The sequence below is a fragment of the Sinocyclocheilus anshuiensis genome, unplaced genomic scaffold, assembly GCF_001515605.1.
Source record: "Sinocyclocheilus anshuiensis isolate Anshui unplaced genomic scaffold, SAMN03320099.WGS_v1.1 scaffold1476, whole genome shotgun sequence".
Lineage (NCBI taxonomy): Eukaryota > Metazoa > Chordata > Actinopteri > Cypriniformes > Cyprinidae > Sinocyclocheilus > Sinocyclocheilus anshuiensis.
Window position 1 is genome coordinate 34,775 of NW_015539905.1, and position 11,778 is coordinate 46,552.

At 44.8% G+C, this 11,778-nt stretch overlaps 1 pseudogene; it reads left to right on the forward strand.

The window, feature by feature from the left end:
• LOC107686230 (uncharacterized) overlaps positions 1-11,655 on the forward strand; it is a 14,239-nt pseudogene extending 2,584 nt beyond the window's left edge.
• The last annotated feature ends 123 nt before the right edge of the window (positions 11,656-11,778 follow it).

Consider the following 11,778-nt stretch of genomic DNA (forward strand, 5'->3'; position numbering starts at 1 on the left):
ACCAGCCCACAACTCCGCGTCGTCAGCCAACGCCCAACCACTGGCTTCCCAAGACTGAACTTCCAGCCAATCAACAACCTCGGGAAACCCCTTTTTCGATGACAACAAAGGGAACCCCTTTACACAGGCAACACTTACCTCCAGATTCTGTGCTGAACTGGTGCATTTAATATAATTTTAACCTCATTGAGGAATTCAGTGCGAGGGTTAATTAAGTGATAGATGGCTGTACATGTCTATGCAATTTCACAGATTACTATAAACTTGGGATTTCACATTTTCATTTTCTTAAACTCATTCTTTCCTCACTTTCTCTCTTTCTTCACACGAAGGCTATAGAATCTAGCGAACGTGTTGGGGGTCACCCAGCGCGCAGCTCTACAAATATCTGTCAGCGAGGCACCATGAGCCAGCATCCAGGAGGATGCAACACTTCTAGAAGAGTGAGCTCCCAACCCGAGCGGGCAGGGCACACCCTGTGCCTGATAAGCCAGGGTGATGGCATCCACAATCCAGTGGGCCATCCTCTGCTTAGAGACGGCCTTCCCCTTCTGCCGGCCTCCGTAACAGACGAAGAGCTGGTCTGATGTCCTAAAGCTTTGTGTCCGGTCTATGTAGTATCTTAAGACCCGGACGGGACAGAGCAAAGCTAGGGCTGGGTCTGCCTCCTCCAGGGGTAGTGCTTGCAGGCTCACCACCTGATCCCTGAAGAGAGTAGTCGGAACCTTGGGCACATAGCCGGGCCGGAGCCTCAGGATTACCTGGGAGTCAGCCGTCCCAAACTCTAGGCACAAATCGCCGACCAAAAATGCGTGCAGGTCCCCTACCCTCTTGATGGAGGCCAGTGCAAGCAGGAGCAGAGTTTTCCTCGAAAGAAACTTTAGCTCGACTGACTGCAAAGGCTCAAATGGGCCCTGCTGTAGTGTTTTAAGAATCAGAGACAGGACCCAAGAGGGTATAGAGGGAGGATTTAACCTTCTGGCCCCCCTAAGGAACCTGATGACCAAATCATGCTTCCCTACCGACTTCCCTTCCCTTCCCGTCATGGTTAGCAGCAATCGCAGTGACATAGACTTTAAGGGTGGAGGGAGACAGCCTTCGCTCTGTAAGGAATTTAACTCTTTTCAGAGGGGAATTGAATCTGAAGATTCAAAATCAACCTAATTGAACTGATTCCAAATTTAATAGTTCACACTTTATCAACTGTTCATCCAGTGAGACGTTAACATCTGTATATCTTAACAATTTGGATATTTGTATTATCCCTGGCCACAGTTTAACTTTAAATACACAACACAAGAAAAGAATTATTTATAATGAAACATTAATTTATTTGAACTACTCTATAGATGACATGGTACTACTAATGAAAACACACATACGCGCACACACACAGTTCGAAGGATGAGAGGTAACGGAGTTCTGAGGAAGTCCTAAAAGTCTAGTAAGTTATTCGTTCTTAGATCGCACCAAGAAAATCACAAAAGCAGAGATTTGGCTTATCTTTAGTTGCTTAAGATTAATTCAGCACCAGTTTTCCAGCTAGTAAGGAGACCTTGTTTTACTTGCGTTTGAGTTGAGAGCTGAGAGGGGTTTTCCTCATTGGCTAGTCCCAGGGAATCCCGGAGCCTCTGATTGGTTGCCGATCTGTCGTTTGGATGACGTCCTTTTGGGAGAGCCCTCGTGGTGAATGGTTGGTTGCCGGAAGAGCAACCAACGGAAGAGCTTCGGAAGTCGGTTGCCTTGGCTACGGATGGTGAGGCACTTGAAGTTCTTCTGAGAGTTTCTTTGCGTGGCTTTAGACTTTGAAGATTTCGGCACGAAGCTTCAACGGAGTGTTTGGGAGTCCTGGATGACCCAATCGCTTGATGGTGCAGCGTGTCAGCACCAGTTGGGGTGCAGTCGAACACAGGAGTAAGAGCGAAAGAGCGCTGATCTGTTTGGGACATTTGGTTTTAAGCGAGCCGATTTGGTCCATCCCAGAAGCGATTGTTCCAATCAGATATTGGCTGCAGGGCTTAGCCACGCCCTGCAAGGTTCCTCTTCCTGCATAAAATAACATGATGCTTCAATTTGTCACGTGGGGAATATCCTTGCCAGATTTTGTTAATACTTCTGTAAAGTTCCTTAATCATGCATATGATACCGAAAATCAACATTTCATTCACACCAAAGTCTTGCACATAAAATAAGCTTTCATTCAAGCTCAAATATCAGACATCTTGCATACACATTAATAACCTTATCTACTAAAAAGGGTTATAAAACATTGATTAAACTCCATCGATTACATAAAACACATAAAACACATCGAGCATAGAAAGGAAAAAACACATTATTCATGGATAAAGTTGCCCTAGTGGCAATACTTTAAATGATTGTCTTTTTGAAATTGTCTGTGTAAGTTTCTGTGTTTATTTGTTGGAAAGAAATAGTGAGTTGAAAATGTGCCGAAGAACAGGAAGCAGATGGTCAATGGGTCATGGGTTGTCACGCTGTATAGATCCTGTGTGCACGTGCAGGCCGGGAGGGTGTCAGTAAATTGGCCTTTTCCTGCCTAGCGATCACGAGGTATCTCTCAACTATATGTTGTGAAAGAACTCTTTAGTCCTTGATACAAAAGATCCCGTCATGTGATGGTGTGATTAGTTTAGACCTCATGATGGTTGAGAGGGGGGGGATCTTTAGATTCTCCTGGAATATGTCTGTGCAATAGTTCACATGGTGAATCCATAGTTTATTCGGGTCTGTTCGAGACAGAGATCCTACGCATCCCCCTTTGGCTCGGTGATGTTCCGAAAATCAGCGGGCACTGGAACAAGAGGCACAGTGAGAACAGGTACACACAAGACACAAACAACATCTCCATCACTAACTGAATCCTGGTGCAAGGTTTAGGTAATTTGGGATAATTGGGTAAGGAACACTTGAGAAGTAGGGGTGCATTGTTTAGGATTATGTAGAACCGGGTCGTTTTGAATGCTCTACTTGTCAGAGGTTCGACGAGGCGGTATAGGCATAATCTCAATCAGTTTTGTTGAGTTCTCAGGTTCAGATTCTTGGTCAGTTATATCACGTCGGAACATGTGCGGGACGCCGGACGTGCACTTGTTGAAAGACTCTTGGACGGCATTCACTCTCTTGTGGAGGAGGAAGGCAAGTGTCATAGTCACAACATATCCTACAATAGTAGAAACGCAAAGCGCTGTCAGCGGCAGACCAAGACCGAATGATTGGCGCGCCAGCGGGCGGAAGGCGAGCGATAGCTTATGAGGCTGTATCAACAGGAGTCAGATCAATAAGTTGCGTTCCTTCCTCCTTGATCCTTTCTTCCAATTCTGAATCGAGTACGAAGGAATGCTGTTTGAAGTAGGGTGAGATTTCGAGTTCGGCCTGATACTCGTCGTCGGTAAGGTGATACAATGCTAAATTGTCAATATGGAGGATCGAGCCCCTAGGGACATTGGTCCATAAAGTTTGGTTGGGCAGGATAATGCGCGTGGCAGTGTTGTGTTGATCTTAGGTGAGGGTAGCTGTACGAACTGGGGTGTTGACTAGCCATTGGTTTCCGACGATTTCGGCTTGTGTTGCCTTAATTTGGGACCGTGGTGTAGCTTCGGCAGGGCAGCTAGTATCAGGTCTAATGGATTCTAGGTCGCAGATGCCCTCGTTATTATCGCGGATGAAGGGTTTACTCGGGCAGAGGTAATGAATGTCCATAGTGAGCGTACACATTTTCAGATTTGGGGCCAGATACAACTGCTCGTTGTTATCGTGATACGCAACGCCTTCAGGAGTGTGCATTTTGACATAGGTGTTACTCTGCCAAAATCCCACATTCACAACGTCTTTTGAGCCGGTAAATGTTATTGGAGTCGATAATAGGTAAACTGAGGAGAAAGGCCAAGTCGCCTACTTCCGGGTCTACATATAAGTGAATAGCGCTGCCCAGGGAAAAGGCTAAGAGGGATCAAGTAGTGCGGAATCCTACTCATGGCTAAATTATCAATCGAGGAGCTTACTTCTCGTAGCATGTCGGCCATGAGGGTAGTTAGGAGTTGTATTTGAGTTAATCGTTTTGTACTAGTTTGTTGATGGATTTGATGGTTTGGTTTAGAAGGGTGCTATGGGTATTTAGAATTGTGATGGTGCCGTTCAGCGACTTCCCGGAGGTCTGTAGGGTGTGGCTCTGGACTGAGAGCTGCTGTCGTATCTCAGGCATTTCAGCCTGGATTTCGCCCACATGCCACCTCATGGTGGCCAGATTCACAGCATTAGCGGTGTTCATGCCAATGTTAAACAGAGTTCCTACAGCCGCAGCGGTCCCCAGCAGGGCGCCCAAAAATCGTTTGGGATGCCGGTTGTACCCGCTTAATTCAGCCTGGGTTACAGTCATTTTCTGTAATTGGTGCAGCATGTGGTTCACATCTGCCTGTGCATGGGCGAGGACTTCTCGAGTCCAACGGGCACAGGCCCAAGTGGTTTGAGCGGCTGAGAGGGTGTAGTGAGCTCTGAAAACATCACGGGGATCAAGTCGGACATACACCTTTTGGGTGTAGGTTTTGCAGTTCGTTATCAATAACCCCGGTTGTTCACGGAGTACGATCCCCGACGCTGGTCCTGGCTGGTCCAAAACTTGCTGTTTTGATCCTCTGCGTAATTGGGGTTATGCCCCAGCCAGAAGTTGCTTAACTTCTGGCTGGGGCATAAACCCAATTACGCAGAGGATCAAAACGGCGAGCCCGAACATCTCCCTGGTAACAGAACAGAAAAGAAGGAACAATTAGCAGCGAAGATCATGGTTTGGCGGTGTCGCGTCGATCAGTTGGCAACGGCTTTTCACAATGATTTACGACAATTTTGGTGAAAGGAGTCAATCCTAATTTTGGGACCTGTATTTAAAGATCAGTTAAGGGAATTCCCTGATGAGGAGACTAGAGGGGAAAGGAAATTATAGTGAGAGAGGAAAAAGGAAAAACACAAAGAGACACAAGGACACAAAATGAGGTGAGACAGCAAACGAGTGTCACATGTGTGGAGCAACTCCTCTCTACTAGAGGTTGATCCTAGCAGTGCGGTGGAGGAGAGTGTGTAGGTGTTATGTTTAAGAAAGGTAGCCATATGGTTTTCCTAGAGTGACAGCAATTAAGTTAAGTGTGGTGCAGAATATGGGATTGTCGTCTGTGTCAGTTGGTTTGATCTTCCCCCTTTTTCTGTCGGTTGGAGCCCTGGTGCCTCTTTATCTGGTTTTGATGGATCCATCGAAGGACTGGCTCGTTGTGCCCTTGTCTGATTTTTATTCGGTAGGCAACAGGTGAGAGCTTGTCCACAATCTCGTGGGGGTCCTGTCCAGTGAGGTAGGAATTTCTTTGACAGGCGATGGGGAGTGTTCTGCCTTGGTTGGGCAAAGCTGTAGTACCACACTTTGTCTCCGATGTTGAGCTCCTGGTGAGAGGCCTTTTGGTCGTAGTAGGCTTTACGACCTTCCGCGCTTCTTTGGAGTTGTTGTTGCGCGAAGGCGAAAGTCGTTCTCAGGTACTGATGCAACTCTTCCAGGTACTGGTCAATGGTATAGACGGTGACGAGGTTCATGTCACCAGGTTGGTACAGCAGGTGTAACGGTAGTGTCATTTGTCGCCCCGTCATCATCTCTAATGGGGATACTCCAGTAGACCGGTGAGGGGTGGCCCTGATGACCATCAGTACCAGAGGAAGCTTAATATCCCAATCCTTTTGAGTGACGGACACGTACTTCTTCAACATGCTGACCACTGTCCGGTTGACTCGTTCCACTTAACCTGAGGAAATTGGGTGATGACTTATATGGAGCTTGGCCTGTATACCCAGGAGTTTCCACACTTCCTGCATGACTTCGGCAGTGAAGAGGGTTCTTCGGTCAGAGTTGACCCTTAAAGGCAGTCCGAACCTTGAGAAGATGTGGTCTGCATGCCAGGCCAGTATGCTACTTGTTTGAGTGTTTCGTAGGTGGCCTTGGTGCCATGGTGTCCAGCGCATATGTTAGGAACATATGTGAGAACACCGTCTTTGAGACGCAACATGTGCTTGATAAGAGTTGAGCGTGCGGAGATCGTAGGAAGTGGCTAGGTCAGAGGTGGAAATGGGATGAGTTAATGGGTCCGAAAGGTGAGCTGCAATAGTTTGCAGTGTCGGATCCGAAGCTTGGAGGGCGAGGAGATCATCAGCGGCGAATTGAGGTGAGAGTTCGACGTAGGAGGAGGCGGGGGTTTGCGCGCCAGTGGCGTTCTGGCGGTGGGTTATGGCTGCCACTGATGGGTTGGGTGGGAGGGCAGGAAATGTCCAGGACTCTCCGTGTAATGCACCTGCTTTGGCGAGGGCATCAGTTTGGTCATTGAGATCTTTCTCTTGTCCTGGTTGACATGAGTGACCTCATGAGTTGACATTGGTTGCCACGCCATCCCTGATTCGTTGGCTGCTGAGGAAGGTGACTGGCTGGTGACATGTTTCAATGATAACCTTCTGAGCTCCAATGTAGTTGGAGAAATGCTGGATGGCCCACACAGTGCAAAGCAAAGCTTTTTCGCAGTCTGAGTACTTGCATTCTGGGGGAAGCAGCGTTTTGCTGGCGTAAGCGACCACTTGCTTGTCTTTGTCGTGGAGCTGGTACAGGCCTGCGCTATGGCAATGATTGGAGAATCCAGCGTCCAGACAGAATTCCCTTCCTGGCTCTGGGTAGGCACAGGCATTGTTTGTGCTCGCTCATAGCTGTGCCCTGGGCTTGAGTAATTGCACACTCCCAGAAAGCTTTGCAGCTCAGAAATGTTAGTGGGTGTCTTTGTTTTGGATTGCTTGGGTGCGGCTGGACTGTGGTTCGATGCAGTCTCGTCCGACGAGCAGGCCGACATAGTTCACTTTGGATTTACACCATTGTCCTTTGTGGAGAGTGATTTTCACTCCTGCCGTTGCCAGCTGGTTCAGGACGTGATCGATTTCTTTGAGGTGGTCTGCCACATTTGAGCTTTTCAGAAGAACATCATCCACGTAAACGAGGTTGCCTCTGGTTCTGGCATCAGGGCATGCTTTGTTCAGGAAGATGTTGAATTCCGCTGGTGAGTTGGCATAGCCAAAGGGGCACCGTGCGAAGGTGTACTGTCGATTGCCAAAGGTGAATGCCAGCTTGTGTTGGTCATCAGGGTGGACAAGGATTGTCCAAAAACCTGAGGCGACGTCCAGCGTGGAAAGGATTGTTGAGCCTTTGATTTTGGGGATCTCCTGGTCCAACTGAGTCATAGGCCATCGCGATAAGGGTACTTGCTGGTTTAATTGGCGATAGTCAATGGTGGGCCGCCATTTGCCGTTGGGCTTTAGAACTGGCCATATCAGGGCAGAGTATGTGCTGTTACAGGGGCGGATGACCCCCTTTTCCAGCATGGAATCTATGATTTCTTGCACTGGCTCATATGACGTTATTGGAATCTTGTACTGTTGCACAAATGTGGGTGGCGCATTTGGGCTTGTCGGGATGCGCACCGTGTGGATGTCGGTCAGGCCACAATCCAGGGCGTCCTTTGCGAAGGAGTCCTTGTACTTGTACAGAACCTCTTTGAGTCCTTGGCGATCTGCTTCCTTATTGAGGGCATCTGCCTCACTCAGGATCTGTTGGATTTGTGCATTGAATCCGGCGTAGGGTTCTTCCATTGTTGAGTCATTTGAGGGGCTCTGGGCCTTGATGGTCACCTGTGCAGGTGATTCTGTCATGGGCTGTGTTGAGACAGCGTAGACCGCGAGGTGAGTGTCATCTGTTAGTTCTGATCGGTGTGGAAGATTTTTATTGGTTAAAATATGAACTAATCAAGTATAATCAATGTGAATCTAGTCATTTATATATCAAGTTATTCTACTGTTATAATCATGTATCTGCCTGTGTGTGAGGCCTGCATGAGAATGGAATGTGCAGACAGTGCAGGGGTACAGAATATGCTGGAGCTGCACACTCTATTTGGACATTAGACAAAATATATGATGAGACCTCCTTGGTGCAGACATTACAAAAATAAAGTATATGGTAAAGTTGCACGTCCTGTTTTGACATTAGACAAAATATATGATGGGGCCTCTTTAGTCATGGAACATAAATTGGGGCATCCTGTCTGCATCTGGGTGGCAGGCTGGAGACACAGCCAAAGGAGGTAAAAGAGTTGATAAACAATAACCATATGTATGAAATGCATTGAACATGGGCACGCCTTTGGGAAGCACTGTATAAAAGAGAATACAGACTCGATAGAGTTTCTGCAGATTATCTCTAGACTGCATTATCTTTCTGATAATAAAAGTATATTTTTCTGGCATCAAAAACCCAAGTGTTCAAGTGTGATTCTTCATAGAAACGGCAAGAGCCACCACAAATTGGTGTCACGAACAGGATTGGAAAGGAGCAGAGGGTGGAGGACCACTTTGGGCTGGCTTGACGAACAACACTAATAGTGGCCACTAAACAATAAGGTAGGCAGTTTTTTGCTTATATAAGTTTTGTTTGCCAGAGTCAGCCAGTGGTGGTATAGACCATCAAAAATGCTCCTCCAAATTTAAAGAAAAAGAAAAAGGGTTTTGATTCCAGAAGAAATAATTGCATGCACTGATCTGTTTTACTGTAATAGTAAATGAGGGCAGATTGTGCATGCAAAAATCTGTTTACTGTCCAGAGGGCCTTGATGGAGGGCAGTAGACGTTAAGCAGATATACATTGCATGCAATGGTCTGTGTTTATTGTTAATCAGAATCAGAATCAGAATCAGAATGAGCTTTATTGTGAGGTATGTTTACACATACGAGGAATTTGTTTTTGTGACAGAAGCTTCCACAGTGCAACAGAATGACAGTGACAGAACAATAAAACACAGATAATAAATAAAACATAGAACAAGTAAATAAGGAATAAAAATATACAAATCGACAATTGTATGTACAGGTATATAACAATAGACAGTTGTATGTACAGGTATATTATATGCAAATTGAAATGTAGACTGAGTATGTGTGTTAGATAAATAAGTGTATGAGTGAATAAATAGTGTGTGTTCCACAGTTAATTGTCAAGTGTTCATGAGATGGATTGCCTGAGGGAAGAATCCATCTCATGAACACTTGACAATAACTGTGGAACACACACTATTTATTCACTCATACACTTATTTATCTAACACACATACTCAGTCTACATTTCAATTTGCACATAATATACCTGTACATACAACTGTTGTATAATATACCTGTACATACAACCACCGGCCTTTGAAGGATAGCAATAGACATTAAGCAGATAAAGTAAAGGGAAGCGTGCAAATCCTATGGCTAGGCAAAAATTCCTGCAGGGTACTGCTTTTTTACTGTGTTGAGGAAGTGTATCAGTGAAAGAGCGAGTAACTGACAGGACTGTAGTGCAGTCTGTGTAAATGTATGTGTCTATGTCTGTCAGAGTGTATTTGTAACTTGTGGTTGTATGAGAAAAGAAACTCTATATCTGGTGGAGCAAAAGGTGTGTGCCCCTCCTGGACCGTTACTTGAGTGTGATCAGGTCACGGAGACGGATGCAGCTGATGTTATGCTGGAGAAGAAAGAATGAGTGTATGAGCCCTAAGCAATAAAGGGACTTGTATGAATGTTGTTTTAAAAAAGTGTTCCAAGATATGAATTTTGCAGATTATTGAAATAATAATAGATTAATTGAAATAAGATATACATTTATTATTTAATGACATGTCATAACAGATGAATAAAAAGATTGCATGTGCTTAAAACTTTATATCTAATATGTGAAGACTTCTAAAATTTGTATCTTGTTATCCCTGGGACACAGTATGAAAGTTAATCCACTACAGAGTTTCAGAGATTTAGACGTGAGTTAACTAAAAGATAACTTGTGTAGTGCAATGTTGAATGAGAGCAAGATTGGGTGACCAAGTTCATAGAAATTTTGATTTAAAAGCTATTTTACAATAATAATGGAACTTGTTGATTAAATATTTAAATAAAAGGAATTAATTTATGTTGGTTGGGGAAAATTAATTCACCATTACCAGATTATTCTGAATCATGTATGCAAATATAGAAGAAAAATGATGATTAAAGTCTTTAGTTTACCATACGCATATCATGCTGTTCTAAAAGGAAGGATTATTTTGTTTAATTGCAGTATATAATAAAGGTAGTACTGCTGCTTTCTGCATTTTGCAAAGAAAAAACTGCTTGCTAATTTTCTGCAATGAAGAAATTGCTTTACTAAAATAGAAAAAGGGAACTGCTGTTTTTAACCAGATGAGATTGTTTTTATTAAGGGACCATTGAAAGAGATGGTTGAAAAGTGAAAATTAGATAAAGAGCAGATTGCTCAGACACAATTTGGTCAGAGTTTACAAAGGTTCGATTTGATGAATGCAGTCTCTGAGTGTTCAAATTTCAGATGACTTCTGGAACAGTGCCTTGACAAAGGGAAGCAATGAACTGGAGTCTGACACAGCTGCAGAGAGAAGAAGAGGGAGGGGCTGATGGACGCTCACCTCCCCTCCTGAAAGAAGAGTTTACACTTCAGCATGGAGAAAGGCTGACTTAATGTTATTCTACTATTATAATCATGTATTTACCTGTGTGTAGAGGCCTGCATGAGAATGGAATGTGCAGACATTACAAAACTGTAGTATATGGTGAAGCTGCACATCCTATTTGGACATTAGACAAAATATCTGATAGGGCCTCTTTAGTCATGGAACACAAATTGGGGCCTCCTGTCTGCTTCTGGGTGGCAGGCTGGAGACACAGCCAAAAGAGGTAAAAGAGTTGATAAACAATAACAATAATAAATATAATGTATATATTGAACATGAGCACGCCTTCGGGAAGCACTGTATAAAAGAGTACAGACACAGACTCGATAGATTGTTCTGCAGAGCTTTCTCGGTTTTATTGTCGCTGAATAATAAAATCTAAATTCTGGCATCAAAACCCCAAGACTTTGAGAATGATTCCCCACAGCAGCGGCAGAAGCCACCACACTTCCTGGACCAGCAGCCTGCTCACACAAAGACTGATTACCACTTGCTCCGAGAAGCCCTCATTAAAGAATTCACTGACCCTGAGTCAGAACAAGGACTAGTGGCTGCCCTAGAGACGAAACAAGGTCATCATGAATCTCCTCAAGCCTACTACAGCCGACTCTGACGAGCATACTTTGGAACTCACAACGAACCTGACATGGAAGATGATCTGAACTTCAATACTCTCTTCCTGAGAAACCTTCATCCTGGGGTAAGCCACCATCTTGGCGTCCTCGCATGTCTGCGAACAATGAGTGCTCAACAGTTGCGAGACTTGGCGCACAAAGCTTATGGCAAACAAAAGATGGCCTCAGAAAAGGGCGCCAAATCCACAGTAGTTTTTTACTTCAACACTCAAAGTCAGGGGCTGGCTCTAGAGGGCGCCCAACATCAAGACCATGCCAAGCCGCCACCCAAAGAGTGGAATGCACCCTTGTCCCACAGAGAACAGGACTCCCACACTGGTACCCAACCTAAACAGAGGAACAACTGCTGGGATCGACCGCGTGGATGACAACACTCACCAGGACGTCACCGGGAGAAATCATGGGACCAAACAAGACGCGAGTTAACTAAAAGATAACTTGTGTAGTGCAATGTTGAATGAGAGCAAGATTGGGTGACAAAGTTTTTGACAAAAAAAATTTTTGATTCAAAAGCTATTTTACAATAATAATGGAACTTGTTGATTAAATATTTAAATAAA